Consider the following 21,895-nt stretch of genomic DNA (forward strand, 5'->3'; position numbering starts at 1 on the left):
ACTGAAAGGGTTTGGTGGAAACAGGGCTTTGGTGTCAGTCCTGTGATAGTCTGGTGACCTGTCCAGGGTGAACCTCACCTCTCGCCCAATGAAGGTGGGATAGGCCCCCTGGTGTTTGGTGTATCACCAAGGCGAGATACCTGACTAGCTGCAGACCAGTGTTCAAGACCAACAAACAAAAAAAAAAACAGTTGTATTTTAGTGTTCTATTGCTGTTTTTCCTCTGTGGATAGTGCCAGGCAAAGCAGGTGTTGTCAGACAAAATATGTAACCACATGTTAACCACGAGTTGTTGTGTGTGTATGGACAGAACACGAGTTAAAGGTAGACTTAAGATGCAGACCTGCTATAGTGTAAGAAAATGTAATCTTTTCTTTAGTCAGGACTACAGTCAGTAAAGGCACAAAACGGGCTGTTTGGGCAATATAGGCCTGTAAACTGAGCCAGGTGATGAAGGTTAAACTCCACAGGGTGACAGGTGCATTGGTGAGGCATGACCACCTCCAAAATATCAGTAGATGAAGGTAAAAGCACAAAACTAAGAACCTGATATGGAGTTAAACTGGAGAGAGCAGATGAGGAGGAACTGGAGGAGGAGGATGGAGCAGCCGTCGCCATGACACCCGCGTTAGGCTTCCCACAAGAACTATCACTTGTCACTGGTTGTATAAACACTGTTGGGTCTTTGTTCCCCGTTACATTAAGACAGAGTCCTGCAGAGGGTTCAGAGGCAGAACGCAAGGTGCAAATAAAAGATCTATAAATATCCTCACTCAACATATCATAACCATAAAGCACTCACACTGCATGTGGACCGTACAGTCCTCTAATTATTCTAACATGGAATTTTCGTAATATAAACCTTTGTATGAGGACAAACTGTGCTAAATGTAAAGGTTAAAAACACTTACAGATAGGGATGGGTACCGAACCCCGGTATTGAACGAGCCCCGGGGCTACATTCTTCAAGACCGCAGTATTGACAAACTCTGACCTTAATGGTTCTGCTACAGCAGTCATGTTTTTTTTTTTTAGATAAAGATAAACCTCATCTTGCACATTTATCTCACCAACTCCGTCAATTATCCGTCATTGTATCATAATTTTCGCTATTCTCCCTGAAGACGAGAGATCTGTGTCGCTCACCCTGGCTGCCTGCTGTGTCAGAGGAGAAACGAGCCGTTCACATTTCTCTCTCTGTGTCAGGTAACGGTCCACAAACCTCACCGCACTTTAGGGACTGTTCTTTACTTATGAAGGGACTGTTCTTTACTTGTCAGGGGAGGAGGGTGTCTGGATGATTTTTATTTTATTTATGTATTTTATTTTGATCCCCCCTATGTTAATCACTTATTGATGCTGTTTTTGCAGTATGAACAAGTCAGTAAGTAATTTATTCCATTGAAATATCATTGATGTATTATAGAAAAGTGATTTATCTTTTTATAAATGACAAAAGGCACATCTGCCTCATTTTTGCTGTGGTATCATGATACTACTCAGAACTGTGATACTGTCACTGGTATCGTACCGTGGGTCCCAATTTTGGTACCGTGACAACACTATTATGTATTTTACATTTCAAGTTGTAAAAAGTAAAATGTTTTGTTAAAAAACTATTTTGTTGCATAATGAGAATTGAGAAAATAAAGCAATTTATGTTCTTAATTTGTTTTTTTTCTTCCTCAAAAAGTATCAATAAGAGTACCATTAAAATACCGGCTCGATAAGCAGTACCGATAAGAGTAGTAGTACCGTTAAAATCTTAACGATACCCATCCCTACTTAAAGAGTAACTTAATGTTCAGGTTGTCATAATTGTTTCAGCAGATTCTTCCTGATGTTCTGTCAGTGTGAAGGTCAGAACAAACCGCTGCTGAATGGCATGACAGCTGCTAGGCTCGGGCAGTATCACAGTATCACAGTGTTATGGTATATCAGGGTATTTCAAAATCCTGACTGTGTAATTTTTTAATACCGTCAAAAATACAGACGCTCATCTTTCTATTAAACCACACTGCAGCGGCCTCTGAGCGGTGTATAGCAGTGAACCACTCCCAGAATCCTCTGTTCTGTCAGATCAGCAGGTTGAACAGTGTTGTCCAGGATTTAGCCAAGTTTCCATGAATCAAAAGATGTTAGAGTTTCTGATGTCCCGCTGGTAATTCAATTTATTTATTTTTTTTTTCCGGGGTGTTTCAAAGTCAAATCACAATACATTTTTTCACTTACATCTGGGCATACAGGGTCACACTTTTCTCAGCTGTGCCTCTGCACAATCCATATTTTGTACATGTTTATAGGTTAAGCCTCAAAAGAAAAGTCAGTGTTTCCTGACAGTATATTTTGTTTATAATCCTCAGCCACTGGGCCAATGTCAGAGGATCAACTTGCAACCAATCCAGTTTATTTTCCAACACCTGTACAGTGGCAGGATGCTGGTTCAGCTGGTGCCCATCCTACTCCATCTTCCTCGATGTTTACTGATGTTTGCATTTGAAAACTTTGACCTTGCTAGCTAGCAGAGATTAATAGTAGAGCTTACAGATTGTTGAGTTGATTTCTTTATCCTGATGAGTGGCTTGTAGCCAAACACCACCACCGTCCAAAGTCAACCAACAAAAACATCATGAACACTTGACAAACAGACACAAAAGACCTAAAATCAGCACAAATTTTGCACAAACTTTGCGGAGCTTGCAGAGAAACAGCAACTGGAAACATCCACGCCGTCAATGAACCAGGGAATTCATGTGTCCACCACAACAAAGGATCCTAATTGACTTTCCATTGGCATTGGACCGATGACGACTCAAAAATGTCGTTTTCCAGCATTTATTTTCTCCTGCAGAAGACAATATGAAGTCTGCGCCCACTTAGGGCAACACAAAAAGTTAATCTTGGGAGCGTCGGTATAAAAGAAAATCAAGAGAGGATGGCAGAGGAAATACCTGCGCACCAATTCAGCTGAGCTGGACAGCCACCAAAAGATTGACAGGCTGAGATCAGTGCCAAAAATTTAATTTATTCAAAACATCCGTGCACTTAAAGAAGAGTGCTCAAAGTGCAAAAAGATAATAATGAAAAGTGATAAAAACATCAGCAAATGTTTCAGTCCTTGAATATCATCAGAGCTACTGAGAGGCACAGTGCTACGTTAGTCACATGACAAGGCGGGTCGCTGTAACACAAAACAACACAAAATAGCTGCTAACGTGACAGAAGAAACAATATGCACCAAATATGCACCAAAGATTACAACATAAACTGCTCAATTTACAGAGTAAATATTTTTCAGTGTGACTTACCTCAGCAATGCAAAACGGTTCTTTGAGGGTCAGACAGAAGGGGCTACGGAAACCCAGGAGGTACAGAAGGGGCGATGTGAAGCAAGTTAATTTCCACAGGAACCATTAAAAATAACAATAAACAAAAGTAACTCATAGAGATAAAATTCGTAAATACTCAACAGAAGTTTTAAATGATGAATAAAATTCACAACAGGAATTAATTAAACGCACCTTTAATTTGTCACACCGGCACGTTATTTTAACACATACTGCGGTGTTAAGAGGTCATTTCCTGTTCCTGTGAGACCAGCTTGGTGAGTCTGTTAGTCCTGTCTTCTCTTTTTTTTTTTTTTAGGAAAAAGTGGGCTATTAGACATTAATGGAAAATAAATAATGCAAATGTATGATATAACAGTACTATCATGAATATGCTTCTGTCTTTTATAAGCTCTACATTTGAAGAGATGTGTTTGCTTGACTGCGTCGATCTGCAGAGGAACATTATGACTGAGTTTAATCAATGCAGAAATCATGTGACCGTTAATCAACATTGTTGAGTTGAGGACAGCCTTGGTCTCCACTGAGGTCACTTTAACAAACCAGTTTTAGTTTAATTGAGGCAGATGATCCTTAAAACATCTAAACATCCACTCCTGGTGAATTTGAATGTTACTGGTAGAAATGATGGAACACTTCATCATGAATCATCATCATAAAGGACAGTAATGGTTTTAAGGACAGCGATGAGAAAATGTGGTTACATTTGGAGTAATGTTTGAGGGGTGCAACAAGGTGAACTCGTCTTTGTTCGGCCGGGGATTTGTTGAACATGACCTTCTGAGGACTGGTGAGTGTTGAGCACAATCGAGGGCACGTAGGCTGATGAGCAAAACATGCAGGGTTATTTGTCATACAGTTGAAAACAGCATCAAACAGTCGGGCCCACCTCCTTAAGAATCACAGAGAGCGGAGTAACTCAGAGGCTGACAGGAGGAGGAGGAGGAGGAGGAGGGAGCCTATTTACCCTGAAGTGCTCCTATTTTTCAGGTCGAGCATGACATGATTGGTGATTCATATGGTGAAATCTTGTTTTTGGACAGCCATTAGTTGTTGACAACAGTTTATGAGAAGAGGAGTGTGAAGAATGGCATTGTCGCTGCTCGGGCAAGTCACCAGCAGAGAAACCTTTTTTCGGGTGCCTCCTGTGTCGAACATCATCCCTCAGCCTCCAGTCTGCACTGAAAGAGCTGCAATGGCACAATTTCTGAATGTCACGGGACAAGTTATCTCACTAATACAACAGTGGGGGTCTACAGTGCACTTCAGAAGAGACTGAGCTGTAATTCAAGAGACTGGACTGTTTTGTGTAGGGACGCACCTACCGTGGAATTCTGGGCCGATACTGATGTTTAAAATAAATGAAGCTGATAGCTGATAGTACGGAGGAAGATTGGGGCCATGTCATAGAAAAAAATCTGAGATTTCAAGAAGAAATTACAAAAATAATGTCATACGGTAAATCTGTGAGAATGTTATAAATCTACCAGAATGAAGTCATAATATTACAAAAATAATTTCCTAAATCAATGAAAATAAAGTCTTACATCTACGAGAATAAAGTCGTAAAGCTACAAAAATAAAACGGAAATCTACGAGAATAAAGTTGGAATGATACAAAATAAGATGGTAAATCTTTGAGAATAGAGTCTTAAATCTACAAGAATAAAGTCGTACATACTCCAAGCAACTGCTGTGGTATATAGAGCAAGACAGTGGCATTGGGCAAGTGAGGAGGTGGATGGGTCAAACAAACCCTGAACTTTCACCCTGGAGCTCGCTGTTCATGCACCGTGTGAAATTAAAATCAATAGCAACAATATCAACCTAGTGTGCTAGTTTGTGTAGCATACTACGCTAGTCTATGTCTTGTGAGGTCATCTCACCTGTCTGCCTTTACCTTTAGCTGGATTCGGACCTTTAGCTGGATTCGGACATTCGTATTCCTCTGCCTGTTGATGTTGAAAGAATAAATATTTACTGTGCGGCAGTGAACACTAACAAACAATTTTAAACTGTTTCTGCTGAAGAGCTCAGTGGATAAAGAAAAATAATTAAATTTTATGTCACAGGTTTGTTTTGGTCTCACTCCCTCTGGACTTCAGCTCTTTGTTTACTTTCCTCATTTCCGTTTCTCTTCTCTTGCGCTGAGCTGAACCACCAATCAGAGTGGTTTCATTCACCGACGGGCTCCACCAGCTCTGACGTCGATTCAACATGCTGAATCAACCAAAAAACGGCCGACAAGGGCCGACTAGTACCAACGATGCAGGATACACCGCAAAATCTAGAGTGACAGATGGTCATTGACGACCAGCTCTCAGTTGGGTGTGTCTGGGCCCAAAGCCTGAAATTGTCCACCTATTTTTGACGTAGTTCCCCTCCCTCGATGCTACCTCTGTGTTGTTGTTTTCTGAATCCCTGTCACTAGTCTCACATATCCAGAATGACCTCCACATTTTAGTGCTTGGTGTGTTGGTGCCATTAGTCTGGAGCTCAAAAACATCGGCCACTGCCATCGGTGAATGCCACCTTATTTGCCGATAGGCCGATTGCAGTCAGCAGGAAGAATATCAAGCCGATACCGCTGTTCAGCCTGTGGTGTAACATGTTTACATGGATGATGGATGCTTTTCAGTCGCCCGCTGCCCTCATCAGGCCTCTGTCCTGCGAGGCAGAAATGCTCTCTCAGCTCTCTCCTGCACACTGTGTTCCTCCTCAAAAAGCTATTACTTCATTGTCCTTGATACCAAGAGGGAGCTGCAAAACAGGAAAAGCCTGGGTTTTCCTGGGGCTAATTATACATTAGGTTCAAGTTAAATGGCCCCAGGAGCCAAAGACATTACAGACTAGGAGGCAGGGTGGACTGCACTCTGCTCCACAGAGTCTCTAATGTTGCATCTTGGAATATAGATTTTTATTTCCTCAGTGACGCTCAGGTTTGAATCTGTCCGTTGTGATAAAGCCTCAAGAAAACCACCCGGTCAGAGACAGACAGCAGGTCTCTGATTCTACTCAAATGCTGCAAATTTAACTTTCTCTGACAACTGTTGCTGTAAAGAAGCAACATCAGGGATGTGAGGAGGAAACCTGCCTGTCTGCTGGTGTCTGCTGTGGTTAGTGGGGTTGTACTGTATGATGACGCAACATTATGATCCGTGGTGACTGTGATCACCCTGCAGCATGGTATCATTTCATCATGTGGCTGCTCCACTGTCAGACTACACAATGTGTCTTTATTACTGTGCTCACAGAGGATCTAATTGTCAACAACATCCTGCCTGACGTATTTACTTTATTATGATGTCTTTTACCTGGACAGTCACCAGAAGACAATATTGGCACAGATATGTGACATTTGTAAGTTTCACACGAATCATCAGGGTTGTTCTGGCTCCACATTAGGCAGAGGTGGTACCACCCCACTCATGAGGCACGTTCTCACTCCTAACCCGTCAAGTACCTCTGTTTGTCAGTGATCTTGACCTTGCCGACACCAACGCACAGAGGCGCCCTTCATGGCGGTATGACATGCACCGGGCCGCAGCCAGTTTTTGATGCAGCGGACAACAACCATAGTATAAAGCAGTGGTTCCCAACTGGTCCAGTCATCAGTTCAGGGTCCACACAGTTTAACATACAGCGTGATACTTGCGTTCGGCCCTGTCGTCAAGCTAATGCTGTCTCTGTCAATTAACTGACCGTTAGTCGCTCACTCTAAAACAGGACATGCCACTTAACATAAAAAGACCTGCGACCCAGTTTGGACCGTGACCCACCAGTTGGGAACCACTGGGATAAACAGTAGGGCTGTAACATCTGGTCGACTGGTCGATTTTAAACATAAAACATTTTTCAACTGTCATTTTTAATCTGATGACCGAAGACAGTCAGTGTTGATTTATCACAATGGATTTATTTTAATAAGTCTTCAAAAGACACTGCAGTTCAAGGCTGAATTAAAAAGCCTCTGAAAACGATACCTTCACACCGAAGCCCTTGTTGCAGCGGCGGGATGACTAACATAAGTCTGTAATGCATGCACCATTACAGAGATATTTAACGTTTGTAACGTTATGTTGTATATGACATCATCAACCATAGAGTTAACTTCTATACTGTCCAGTACGTCACATTTTTTCTCATCAGTCCCATTCAGAATATTCAGGTCAGGTCAAAAAGCGTTAAAGGGATAGTTCGACATTTTGGCAAAATGGCCTATTGCCGTAATCCCTATAGTCATATGAGTAGGTACATTACCTTTAATTGTCAGTGCGTGCTGTTCTGAGATCGGTGGAGCAGAGCTGCCCGCTGAAATGGAGGTGAACGGTACAGGTCCCTCTCTCCCTCAAAACTAATCAAATACACCATCAAATGACTCCAAAACGCTCTAGTGGACAACTTGTATCTTACACATTCCCCACGCTATGAAATAATAATGTAATATTACGAGACAGAGTTGTTTTGAAGCCAAATGCAGAGCCGGAACTACATTCCAGACATACAGTACTTGCTGGGCGGAGTGATTTCAAACAGCGTATGTTTAGTGCAGTTACTCCCGTCATCAAAACAACAAGTTTGTTGAGAAGAAGCCAGAATATACAGAGGAAGAGTTACAGGTTTTGGAAGAAGAGAGAGCAAGAAGAGAGGCTGAGGCTGCCGAGCAACCAGGGGCTGAGGGGAGACCCAGTGGTGTAAATGCGGGGCTTACTGGCCACTTTATTAGGTACACCTGTGCTGTGCAATATGAATATAGAGTATGCCTCAAAATAATCACCGGAACATGGGGAGAACATGCTAACTCCACACTCATAAATCACCACAACTCCTGAAGGAACAACAACATAAAATGTTCCCTAGCAGTCTGTTTATTCCCAACAATGAGAAGTAATGCCAGTCACTTCACTATATGCTCTGGGCAGCACTTATCCATAACATGACCACAACAACATTTGCATTTTAGCTGAGTAAATACACAATGATCACTTACCACGTCTGCTCGTTTAGTGATGCCGACAGATGGTGTGACAGTATCTTTCAAGAAAAGAGTTTGAACCATTCTTGAGCTTCTGCACTCCGTCCTTTCAGCGTAGTCCTCTGGTAAAAAATGGCAGCAGCACACAAACATTTTTCGGACTGTTTCCACAGGCGTGTTGGAATCCAGCACAAATAGCCATTGTTTCATCCTGTCCGTATTACTGGTTGGAACTACGTGAAACTTCACTCTGCTCCATGTCTTCGGCTTGTTACTGCAACCTTTTACAATGCATGTGTAAACCATGATTTACAAAAACACTTGTAAACTTTCCTCAAACCTTCTGCTGCGTCCAGCTGACGATACCACAAATGGCTACAAGCAATAACAACGGCACTGTCTCAGCTGCGCACTGTGTCACTCCGCCCAGTGGTTTAAAGTAGAAAGAAAGTAGATCCGAGTATTTGCTTCATGTGTCGTAATGTTACTTAATTATACATTATTATTTCATAGCGTGGTGAATGTGTAAGCTACAAGTCGTCCACTAGAGCGTTTTGGAGTCATTTGATGGTGTATTTGATTAGTTTTGAGGGAGAGAGGGACCTGTACCGTTCACCTCCATTTCAGCGGGCAGCTCTGCCCCACTGATCTCAGAACAGCACACACTGACAATTAAAGGTAATGTACCCACTCATATGACTATAGGGATTACGGCAATAGGCCAATTTGCCAAAATGTTGAACTATCCCTTTAAGTGTGCACAGTTTATTTTCGGATGTTACGACACCGGGAATCAGCCTGTCCTCATGGAGCGCTTCATATGATATGATATCCTGCAAATTAGCGCCCTATGAATGATCCTGAATGTAAAGTTACATAACCGATGTTAAAAAAAAATATTTGGGCCAATAGCTGATTGAAATGTTTTTATATTGTTGTTTATTTTGTTTTTGTTGTTATTTATCCCCCTTTTGTGCCAGGGAAGAAATCTACAATGTAAAAAAACAAAGTCATTCAGCCCTTCATTACATGAGCTTTGAATGAGCACAAATTCATTCACACACATGTATGACACAACCTTTAATAGAACTTCTCACATTAAAAAACTGCTTCAAGAGCCTTTTTTCTGTATATAATTTATCTGAATACTCTCTCTAATATATATTTTATATTGCTGTGAAAAAAATCAACAAATTTATTGCTCAAACAGCTGATTTTATTCAAGTTTATTCAAGCCTCCATACGTGGGTGTTTCCAGCAGGGTTTGTGCTACAGAGAGCAGTATTTTAATCCAAGGAATGATCTTTGTCCAAACGTAATGATGTGTTTTTGGTGCCTAAACGTAACCACACGTTAATCACAGTGATGTCGACAGTTTCAATGTATCTACACTACTTTATAAAATTCAAATAAAACAGGGTTTGCAGAAACGTTCAATGCCAATAATTTTTCTGGCGATTCAGTTGCATTTCCAGGTTGCTAGTTGCAATGAAGGTGCAGAGAGCTAGGATGCGCCAGACCCTGAAACACTGACCAGTCAGTACAGCTGGGAAGCAGACTGTTTCAGACAGAGGGTGAATACAGGTGACCGCCAGAGCATGTAAACATGTTTTTCTAGAAACCTAAATACGAGTTTGAGTCTACTTTAATCAGCACTAAGGCCAAATGGCTGTTTGATGACTTGTCGTGGACAGTATTTGTTGAGTCTGAAGGGAGAAATCTTTGTCTCCATTGGGACCCTGCTCCCTGGTTCATTTAGAGGCTACTCACCTGACTTATGGTGCTTTATTATATTTAAAGCCAAGGAGATTTATGGTCAATAAAGATATACAGAAGATGACCACACTTACCCTTAAAGTCAGGGGCATGCAGACTAACTCTGATAAAGTTGTCACTGTGTAGTTTTTGTGACCTGCAGAGACTCAGGCAGCGTTATTGAGCTTGTTTTGCAAGTTTAATAAGAGCTTGAAATATTTGAAAACCATCTGCAGTGAAATGCAAGAAGCCCTTAATCGACAAAAGCAGCCTGCTTAAAGAAAGAACGCGATCAATTTATCGAACGGACTCCATGACCATCAATACCCCACCCCCCATCCTCGGCTCCCCTTTGGCCATAGGTGACCATTGATCAGGGCCAGATGAAGGGGGAATGGACGGATTAGGGTGATTTCTCAGATTGGTGCATTGCCAATTGAGCATAGCTCTTAAAGAGACTGAGCAGAGAGAGACGCCGCCTCACGATGGTCACTGAGGTTCACTAACTCCACCATCGTTACAACAGCTGCTGGGTTTTTGAGTGGCGGCGAGTCACCACACGTACGGCTGAAGTGTTGATTAGTGAAACTGCTCCATTACCAATGTCAGTGTGTTCTCTGCTAAAGGTCATCATCTGGTTGTGAGATATGCTCAGTAATAATGTGTCAGCGCTGTCTGTGCGTCTGCTGGGAAAAAAATCCTTGACAGTGCTCATGTTCTATTAAATGTGTTTGAAGATCAGAGGTAGTGTAATATTTCTTTGATGAACCATTTGATTAATTTATTCATTCTGTTGCATCTGCTGTTGTGGCTGAAACACACGAAGCATCTCTCTTATGTTGTTGAGGCATGTCGACCCATTTACAACCAAGTCTTTTAACAACTAGACGGGAGAACACAGACCTCTGCCTCAACAGTCCAGTCTGATATGATGCAGCACAACCACTACGTATATCACCAGAACTAGAGATGCTCCAGTACCACTTTATTTTTTGACCATCAGGCATAAAAAATCTAATCTAATGACTAAATGTTTTTTGATAAAATTAATCCAAGTTGTGAATATTGTCATCTGAAGTCCACCACTGACTGTTTGCTCACTCTGTTCATCAGACGAAGAACACACTTCTCCTGACATAAACAACATTTTCTCCTCTTCCTGCCCCGTGTTGTTGGGTATGCTTGTTTTTGTTATAAAAATTGTCCCCACCTTTCTCTCGTCAGATTTTACCCTGGCAGAGCCCCTGGAGTAAAAAAAATGCACTTCCAGTTTGAAGGCCAGTGGGCTCCGTCTCATAACTTTGCGGCCATGGCAGAAAGAACTGTTATTTGCCATTGAGTCAATTACTCATCATTGTAACTGATCATTTTCTTTGTAATTAAACAACACGTGCCTGCGCACATGCGCTTCCTTCTACAGAGCAGTGATGTATAAACAAAAAAAACATGGCAACCGCACGAACGTTTGTCTGGACAGATGAGGAGGTGGAGTTGCTACCGGTCAGCCAAAACACAACTAAAGTTTACAGTTTTTGATTGAAATCGTTGTCGTATAAACAGGACCTTTGGCCCATTGTCTTCCCACTCATAGAATTAACAAGCTCACAGCCTAAGTACTTTACACAAGTTTTAGCAGAGACCACAGTGTCTCCAACTGAACTTCTGAGCTCAGAGGACCTACCAAGTCATAACTCTGAACTAAATAATAATGATTCCTTTTTACTGTGACACAAGGACAGTTTGTTTTCTGACAGCCAGTTACTAATATTTTTCAATTCAATGCTTAGCTGACTTCACAGTGTTCTTATCTTCGTGGGAAACCAGTAAAGCAGAATCATCAGAGTACAGAAAAAGATGACTAATGCAAACAAATTTCATGCCATTGATATAAAAGAAAAAGGACCTAGAACACTTCCCTGTGGCTCACCCCAGATTATTTCTCTAGCTTCAGATAAAATGCTGTTGATATCAACTCACTGACACCTCATAGTCACATATAACAGAATCCACTAACAAGCTGTGTTGTTGGATCATTGAACACATACATGGTTGTATTGGAGTGTGTTTGGCAGCAGTAACCTTTAGCCTGTGTCAGCTACAGTAAACTGTGAGCTGCTTTGCCATCGTTTTTGAGTCTAGATTACAGAGGAGCCCCGTGAGACCACTGAAGAGATGGACTGGTCTCTTTCTGCTGTCAGCAGACTGTAGCTCTCCATCACAGCAGAGGATGGGTCACTCGGGAGCACACAGGTCAATGAGTCACATATTAAAGATCTGTATTTACAAGTCTTTTGTATTTTAAAAACCAGCGTGTGTGGACAGTTTTTGGTCCTGACTCGACTTGTTATCATTAAGTGGCTCGTTGTGTGGGAAGTGTGAGATCACGATCTGACTGAGCCTGTGGGGGATGTTGACCTTTGCTAAAGGTTCATTACAGGAAGCAGCCCATGGGACACATATATGCACTGTGCTGCGCAATGAGAAACCTGACTGCACTGAGTCTGGTGATTTGAAACTGTTGGACCAATGTTTCTTTAAACCACTGCGCCGGCGATAGACGTGGCCGCAGGCATCACGTTTACGGGTTGTCCATCCCATTCTCGTGAACATGAAACCTCAAGAACACCTTGTGGGATTTTTAAATTTTTATTTAGCATAATTATCCACTTGGATTCAAGGATGAACTGGTGAGAATTTGGTGGTCAAAGGTCAAGGTCACTGTGACCTTGTCTGTCTTATTCTTGTGAACGCCATATCTCAAGGATAACTCGAAAGAATCTTTACATTTGGTACACACATCCACTTGGACTCACTCATGAACAGATTACATTTTGGTGGTCAAAGGTGAAGGTCACTGTGACCTTGCTTTCATCTCATTGTCATGAATGTGATATCTCAAGAACAGTGTGAGGGTATTTCTTCAAATTTGCCACAAATATCCTCTTGGACTCAACAATAAACTGAGTAGAATTTGGTGGTCAAAGGTCAAGGTCACTGTGACCTTACAAAATATATTTTTTGCAAAAACTGAAGAATTCATGAGCTATTTATGACAAAATTTCACAAAAAAGTCTGATAGGATAAAACAAAGTGATGACATTTTCTATCCAAAAGGTCAAAGGTCAGCTTACCTGTGATATCATCATGTTTTAACGTCATATCTCAGGAACAGAAGGGGAGACATTTGGTCAGATACTACATGGATGGAGACTATAACTGCATCTTGACTGGTGTGTGGAGGCATTTAGCAGTGAGGCAGTAATTCCAGTTTTAGATGTTCTCCTCTCGACCTGCAGTGACAGTATTTTCTCCATTATTGCCTGGTTTTGTGTTTATTTCATGCTTCAGTAAACTCTGTGTGCAGCACGCTCACAACCGTCATAATTTTTTCTGCATTCACATTTTGTCACTGATCTCTACAAAATAACGACAAGGTCCCATCTGATGTTAACAAAGAATTAACAAATCAATAAAAGTCAAAAGAGGACACATTTTAATTCAAGTCGACGACATTGAGGAACATTTTCTATTGAATGGAAGAGTGTGTCTTTGTGTCTTTTGAAAGACAGTTTTTGCAGTAATTTGGCAACATGATTTTGGTTGAATTTGAATGGGAATCATTAGTCTGACGTCTGACAGATCACAGAGCACAAACCGTCCACACTGACGTTACAGCAGCGCTCTGTAAAGTTTACAGACACAGTTGTTTGGAGGCACTGCACTGGAAAAAGGAACAATTTCTGAAATGTCAGTGTTTCACAGGAGCCATCATTATCGTCATTATCAGGCTGTGTCCTCAGCATTGATGGAAGAACACAAATAATCCTCCTCACAGACGCTGAAAGGTTGTAAAGCAGAAATATGGAGTCCTTCAGGCATAATGTGAAAAAATTGCTGTTCAACAGTTTACAGCAAACAGTGGCTGGCGGCAGATGAAAGCTTAATTCCTACCTCTCATTGTTTGCATCAGATCTTTAACATCATCCTTTATAAATGTTCTGCAGGTAACTATATAAATAAGAAGCTCATGTAAATCCCAGTTAATATAACATTGCATTCAAATATGAATCGATAAGCTGCGTCTCAAACACAAACACACAGCAACAGAAATGATATACTGATAACTTCAACAACAGCACAGTGTGGTACTGAAGTGAAGGACCTGAATACTTTTTCCACCACTGCTGTTTGTAATGTGTGGATAACCAGTGAGTCATAGTGAAACATAGAGCGTACATTTATAGATTTATTCATTTGTTTGTTTATTTGACAAGGACAAATGCACAGAACATCGACTCATATTTAAATTCATCGTAGATGTAATGCATATACAGGTGGCTAATTTGCACCGCTTGTCCCTGATTAGGCTTTTAGAATTCTAACAGGAAGTGTAGGATGACTGGGCCTCCAGTAACACAATATAATAATATACATAACATATACAATAAAACATGGGCAAAGATTCAGTGAAAGTGGAGACGCAATTAAGAGCAGAGACAAAAAACTCTGAACAATGACTGTTATTTAAATATGAAGTGTGTGTACATGCCCACTCACACACATCCATGCATTGTGCTTAACACTTTAATATCCACACTATGAAAAATGCAGCGGGGTTTTTTCTTCATTGTTAAGTTAAAGCACCAAACCATCAAATATGTTTTGTGGCTCCAGGCAGATTTCTTAAAATTATTTTTGGTCAAAAATGTCTCCATTGATAGTTAAAGGATAACTTCGGTATTTTTCAACCTGGGCCCTATTTCCCCATGTGTATGTGTGCGTATGATTCATGGGTACAACTCGTTTTAAAATTGGTTCAGTATTGAGGGAGGCGGATGCAACCAGCAGCCGCGAAACGAGCTAAAACGTAGATATGGGGGCAAATGCGTCCCGTATAAGTTTGCGCATTAAAAGAGCTTTTTTTTCGCCACTGACCGGTTCAGATTGCCAGTGCTATCTCTGTAGATAGTATTAGTATTATCAGTATTACATGCGTAAAGACATATTAGTTATACTTACTTGATGGATAGTTGACCATTTGGTCCCTGTGGTTTTGGCCGCCTCCTCCAATTTATTTTGGGCACATGAAAAAAGGTATCCAGCACTGCCCTGTTGATCAGAGGAGGGAAATCCTCTAACGTAGTTACACAGCGTTTGGTAGTTTCTGTATCATCCCAGGACACATCGAGACCATGAATACTGGGCAGCAGGTCCCACTCGTTGCAACACAGACATTCTTCCTCTGTGGGCATGGAGTCACAGCAACCACAGGAGCACCGCCAGTCCTCAGAGATTCGCGTTCGTGCAGCCGCTGCTTCACCCTTGTCTGCTCGTTGGCCCTGTCTCTCTATCCTCGTCTGCTCTTCAGTTTGTAGGAGCTCCTCGACCTTATACCCAGGCTCAAATAAGTACGGGCGGCCATCGTAATAAAAGGGCTCGTCCTCATTCTTGAAATTGGGTAAATATGCAGCCATGATACCGATGCAGTAAAACTCTCAACTGTACTCCGGGACAACCAGCGCCACTCTCAGCGGTGCTCAGCATGGCTCCTCTGTTTTCTTCCAGCAACAGGCAAAGCTCTCGCGAGATGACGTCATACACAGCCCAGAGGAAGTGAAGGGTCAGGGAAACACTTAGTATGCTATTTACAGAGATAGCACTGGCGATCTGAACCGGTCAGTGGCGAAAAAAAGCTCTTTCATTGTGCAAACTTATACAGGACGCATTTGCCCCCGTATCTACCGTTTTAGCTCGTTTCGCGGCTGCCGGCTGCATCCGCCTCCCTCAATACTGAACCAATTTTAAAACGAGTTGTACCTATGAATCATATGCACGCATACACATGGGGAAATAGGGCCCAGGTTGAAGTTATCCATGAAGGTTGCTGAGCCTGTTTCTGTGTCACCTCAGAAAAACACGTGCAAAGTCTTTATTTCCTGTGATATTGTTATTTACTTTGAATTCTGCCTCTGTGAGGCTTCATGATGTGGTCCCATTGTGTTTTACAGCTAATTCTTCCCAGTTCAGGTCATCAAATATTGCGAGGGGCTTCACGACCACACTGCAGGGCCACGTCAAAGTAAAAACAAAACTATGTCAGTATATATTATACATATATATAGGTGTGAACAGGAAGAGGACTGAGGCCCCGTCAGAGCTGAAGTGGACCAGAGAGAGAACTGAGTCTCCTTTCTGTTGGTCCACTTTTTGGTAGTCTCGCGTGAACCAGCCTCCCTTACTTCGGAATGGGAGTCTGGGGACATTCGTCTTTCGTTTTGTAATAGAAATGGGCGGGGATAACCAGACCACGTGACGGCGTTGCCATAGGTAAGGCACATGTGTTACATGTAACAGAGACGTACCAGAAACACAGAGAGTAGGTTACTGGTGCGTAGTACTGTGATGTAGATTCGTAATGTAGTCATTCATGGCTCAGGCTACTACACCGAAGAAACATGTGGATATTTGTCGGGTTTGTTCAGAGTCGACAATTCAGGGAACAGCAATTCCGGTGTAGGCGGGTGTAAGGCAAAGCTAATCAGCCGTTGGTCGAGGAAGTACAGAAGTACATGGATTTGGATCCAATCACATTACTGCTGCTGGGAGCCAGCGCTAGTTCTATTACAACTTTCCTATGGGAATGTCCACAGACGAGAGAGTCAGCCAGCGTGCTGACGTCATCAGCGTCCATGTAAGAGATTAACTTTTTGGTTTGTTTAAAAAGGAAAACACCCTAACTTTAGTGGTGAGTCCATCAGATGTTAAAGTTTGTTACCAGCAGATTCAGTATCCAGTAGCAGATGATCTTGAATCACAGCCTGGTGTCAGGAGGGAAACGTCTCTGCGCCCACATGTGTGATCCTATGGATTCAACAGGATGACTGTTTTCTAAGAGATGGGCATTTAGTCCAGTCTGAAGCTGCTGATCTGATTGTTTCACTTTAACAGGATTACTTTTGTTTGAGAGCACGTCTCTCCTCTTCACCAGCACTCTATAATACATCAGATCCTCTTCCCGTATAAACCCATAATACCAGTGTCTGTGCGGCGTCTCGGCAGCTCTGTGTAGGCTCACTGTCTGACAGCTCTGCGCCGCAAAACCCCGACGCTGAGACATTCATCAGGGTCGGGGAAATATTGTTTGACTAACAATAACAGAGTTTTTATTGATTTTTCTGTCGCTGTGAGTTGCTGCTTATAAGAAAACTCAAAGCCTGCACACACACACACACACACACACACACGCTGTACTGTACACACACATTATAGAGTTCACAGCTACACTTCTTTGGTTCTGATGCTGTTTCTTTACTTTTCATGAGCTGCAGTGATAAAATATGGCAGAGCTCAGGTAAAACCACTGCTGACTGAATGTTTGATAGCTCTGAATTATCTCTCAGTTTAATCCTGAGGAATATCAGATGGAAGCTTCCACCTGTGTGTGCTGAATTAAATGAATCTGAGGAAGTGAGTTCGCTGCAGTTTTAGTGTCCTCCGGTGTGTTTAACTAGAAGCTGATGATTAAGACGTTGTTGCAGTGCAACATTCGAGGGGAAAGTACAGTACAGTGTGTGAGGCTGCATCATCTAACCACGAGACACACACACACACACACACACACACACACACACTGAGGTCATTTTATTCTCTGGAGCAGTCTTTACTGTTATTTTAAAGATACACTGTGCAGGATTTTCCTAAAAATCAATGTATAGACTCAAACAGCAGCGATCCCTCCAATCATCATCACTCTCAGTGTGCTGCTGTTTTTATCTGCAGAGACTCCGCCTCCAGTTTATCATTATATCTCCACACCAGTGTTAGCCGTGGTCGGCGTTACGTTTTTCGGATTGTCCGCCCAGCCGTACATACGTCCCATTCTCGTGAGCACGATATCTGAAGAATGTCCCGAGGGAATTACTTTCTTTCTTTTTTTAAGATATTTTTTGGGGCATTTTTAGCCTTTAATGTATAGGACAGACAAGCGTGAAAGGGGGAGAGAGAGAGAGAGTGACATGCAGCAAAGGGCCACAGGCTGGAGTCGAACCCAGGCCACTGCGGCAACAGTCTTGTACATGGGGCGCCTGCTCTATCCACTAAGCCACCGACACCCCGTCCCGAGGAAATTTCTTTAAGTTTGGCACGAATGTTCAGTTTGACTCAGCAATTAACTGATTAGAATTTGTTGGTCAGGGGTCAAGGTTACTGTGACCTTGAGTCCATCTTATTCTCATGAATGCAATATCACAAGAAGGCTTCATAGGAATTTACACAAATTTGGCACAAACGTTCACTTGAACTCAGCAATGAACAGACTAGTTTTTGGTGGATAAAGGTCAGTGTGACCTCATAAAACATGTTTTTTTTAGCCATAACTCAACAATTCATGCGTTTTACAGGAGGTCAAAAGGTTGAGGCCAACTTCACTCTCGCATCATAATGTTTTTCAAAAATGCTTCTCTGAATGTTAGTCAACAGTATTATCATTTTTGTGCCTCTGCATTGGCAGTAGCTGTGGCCAGAGGTGTGATGTCTTCGGATTGTCCGTTTGTCTCATTCTCATAAACACAATATTAAGAACACTGTGAGGGAATGTCTTTGAATTTGGAACAAATGTTCCCTCGGACTCAACAATGAACTGATTTGATTTTGGTGGTCAAAGGTCAAGGTCAGTATGACCTGGCATCTGTCTCATTCTCCTTAATGTGACACTTTAAGATCGCCTTGAGGGGGATTTCTGTACAACCAGAAACAAGGAAGTGAGTTTGGTGACGTTGTGCAGGGAGCTGCTATGATTGGTTGAACTCATCGGAAGCTGCGATTGTTGGTCAACTTTGAAGGAAATTTGCTGTAATTGGACAAAATTTCAAAGTTGCGCAAAATGTTGATTAAATTTACTGAAAACACACCGTTTGTAGAAAATCTGTTTGTAAAAAGACGACCTGAAAGCATCAAAGACATTTTAGACATATTAAGGAGACCACTCTCACAGCTGACTGGACCACATCAAGCTTTGTGAGATTAGAAACATTTAAAGATGGGGTGTGTGTATGGGTGTGTGTGTGTGGGTGTGTGTGTGTGGGTGGGTGTTGTACCAGTATTTGTGCTCAGTGTTTCCTCTCTGTTTTACTCACAGGCGTCCTGAGGCACAGCCCCGACATCGCCGTCCACTGGGGGTCCTTGTCTTGTGATAGAGTTCAGTTTCTCAGCAGATTCTCGTTCATCACACTCAGCTCAGCTCCAGGTAAGACCTGTTCTCTGTCTCCAGGTGACATTTTCGGTTCCATACTCACATTAGACTTGAATTGTTTTTTCAATTCAAATTTAATCCAACACGTCTCTCTGGACTCACTACCTGGTTTGAGACTTGGGTAAACGATATATATACACAGATGTTTCTCTTGTCCTCAGGACGTACATTTTATTACTTTAGAATTTGATTTGGGATTTTAAAAACTATAGAGTACTAAACTTTATTTATAAAGCACCTTTCACACAAACATGCAGCCCAGAGTGCTTCACAGAGCACAACTGAAATAAAAGACACATTTTAAAGGATCACAACAACTAAACATAAAGATTTGCAAGACTAGAAAATTACAACAATAAGACAATGAAATATTTTTTAGAAGGCAAAACAAAAGATAATTAAAAGTCTATAGAATAAAAATAAAAGATACATTTAAATAAATAACTAAAGAATAGAGTTAAGAAATTAAGAGAGAAAAATGGATCTCAGGATCTCGAGGTGCAGCCGGGGGCGGAAAGGGTCCAGTTTGGGGACCTCAGAATTGCGTCACTGCTCTATGCAGATGATGTGGTTCTGTTGGCTTCATCACACAGTGACCTCCAACATGACCTGGGGCCGTTTGCAGCGGAGGGTGAAGCGGTCAGGATGAGAGTCAGCACCTCCAAATCTGAGGTCATGGTTCTCTGCTGGAGAACAGTGGATTGTTCCCTCTGGGTTGGGACAGAGTTACTGCGTCAAGAGAAGGAGTTCACGTATCTCGGTGTCTTGTTCATGAGTGAGGGGAGAATGGAGCGTGAGATGGATCAGTGGTTTGGTGCGCAGCGTGATGCGGGTGCTGTGCCAGGCCATCATGGTTCAGAGGGAGCTGAGCCAGAAGGCAAAGCTTTTTATTTCCTGGTCCATCTCCGTCCCAGCCCTCACCTATGGTCATGAGCTCTGGGTAGTGACTGAAAGAATGAGGTCACAGATACAAGCGTCTGAAATGAGTTTCCTCTGTAGGGTGTCTGGGCTCAGCCTTAGAGATAGGGGGAGGAGTCAGACATCTGGAGGGAGCTCGGAGTAGAGCTGCTGCTCCTTCACGTTGAGGTGGTTCAACATCTGATCAGGATCCTCCTGGTCCAGCTGGTAGGAGGCCCCGGGGCAGACCCAGAACACACTGGAGGGATTATAGATCTCATCTGGTCTGGGAACACCTCGGGGTCCTCCAGGAGGAGCTGGGAAGTGTTACTGGGGAGAGGGATGTCTGGGGTGCTTTGCTCAGGCTGTGGCCCCAAAGACCTGGCTTTGGGTAAGCAGATGAAAATGGATGGATTTTGAATAGAATATATATATGAAAAACACTGTTTTAAAAAAAGTACAGCACATCTGAATTTGAGCTGCAACAGTTAGTTGACTAATTGATTTTTCAGCCTCTCACTTTCTCTGTGTATATTATGTGAAAGTGAATATTTGGGGGTTTGCACTGACATTTAAGTAAATAAGTAAAATGTATTTATATATCGCTTTTTGCTTGCTTCACAAGAGCGTTATACAACAAGAGAGGAAACATGGTCGACAAAGCGACTCTGTGAGCCACAGAGTTAAAAAGTGCACGCTTGGACTTTGAGGAACTGGGACGGATGTTTTTACTATTTTCTGACATTTTAAAGACCAAATGATTCATCAAGTAATCTGGAAAATAACTGGCAGATTCATTGATAATAAAAATAATCGTTAGTTGTAGCCCTAATCTGAATTAAGAGGATAGAGCTGTGCAGATTTTAGAAAGGGTAGTTTGTGCAGAAATGGACCGCAAGTGACTCATAAACATGTCAGGCTCATTACAAACACTTTATTTTGAAGTAAATTGAATTTCAGGCACAGAGCTTTTATTTTGAAGTGCAGTTTCCTACTGAAGTACAATACTGATTGTATTAAACTATGCGGATCTTAAACCAATGACGGAGGAGAAATCTGGAGCAGTTGGGAGCCACTGGTCTGAAGAATGTGCTGGTTCACAGTACGAAGTATAGAAATAAGCATTAGTTTTTATTTTTGGCCAAACGTGACTCAGCACACGTGTGTCCGTCTCTCCTGCTTTACCACGCCATAATTATCATCGTCACACTTCATCAGGTGTCAGAGACGCAGTCATGTACGTCAGACGTGACTCATGGTCACTATCGATTGGTCGTGCAGAGGCTGATTCACTGGCTCACCTTAATTCCACCTGTCTGCAGCCTGTCTCCGCTCAGCAGACACCTGCAGGAAAAACAAAAACCATGCAGCTTGTCTGACTGCTCAGTGTCTCCTCATGGCCTCCTCACATTTCACCTAATGAGAGCGCTCCACCAGATGTCCACAAATGAACATCATAATGTCAGTGCTTTACAGGACAGTGTGGGAGGGAGAATTTGGCTCGTCCCACCTCTGTCACTCACAGGTTTATTCATCATCACCACGATTGTCTGGGGCTGTCAGTGTGTACGCCTCTGAAACGGCCCAGTGGCATGAGGAAGCGGTCCGCTGTCGAGTCTGATGTCACTGTCAACCGTCAACAACACTCCCAGGAAACATTCACTGTGTGAA

At 42.3% G+C, this 21,895-nt stretch overlaps 1 protein-coding gene across 2 annotated transcripts in view; it reads left to right on the top strand.

Annotated features, from left to right (window-relative positions):
* LOC117259401 (multiple epidermal growth factor-like domains protein 11) overlaps window positions 1-21,895 on the top strand; it is a 221,351-nt gene that overhangs the window by 31,899 nt on the left and 167,557 nt on the right. For both annotated transcript variants that reach the window (XM_078173119.1, XM_078173121.1), the window contains exon 2: window positions 19,214-19,321. The gene's annotated coding sequence lies outside the window, so the exon portion shown is untranslated. The remainder of the gene's footprint in view (window positions 1-19,213; window positions 19,322-21,895) is intronic.

Source organism: Epinephelus lanceolatus, chromosome 2, assembly GCF_041903045.1.
Source record: "Epinephelus lanceolatus isolate andai-2023 chromosome 2, ASM4190304v1, whole genome shotgun sequence".
In the NCBI taxonomy this organism is placed as follows: domain Eukaryota; kingdom Metazoa; phylum Chordata; class Actinopteri; order Perciformes; family Serranidae; genus Epinephelus; species Epinephelus lanceolatus.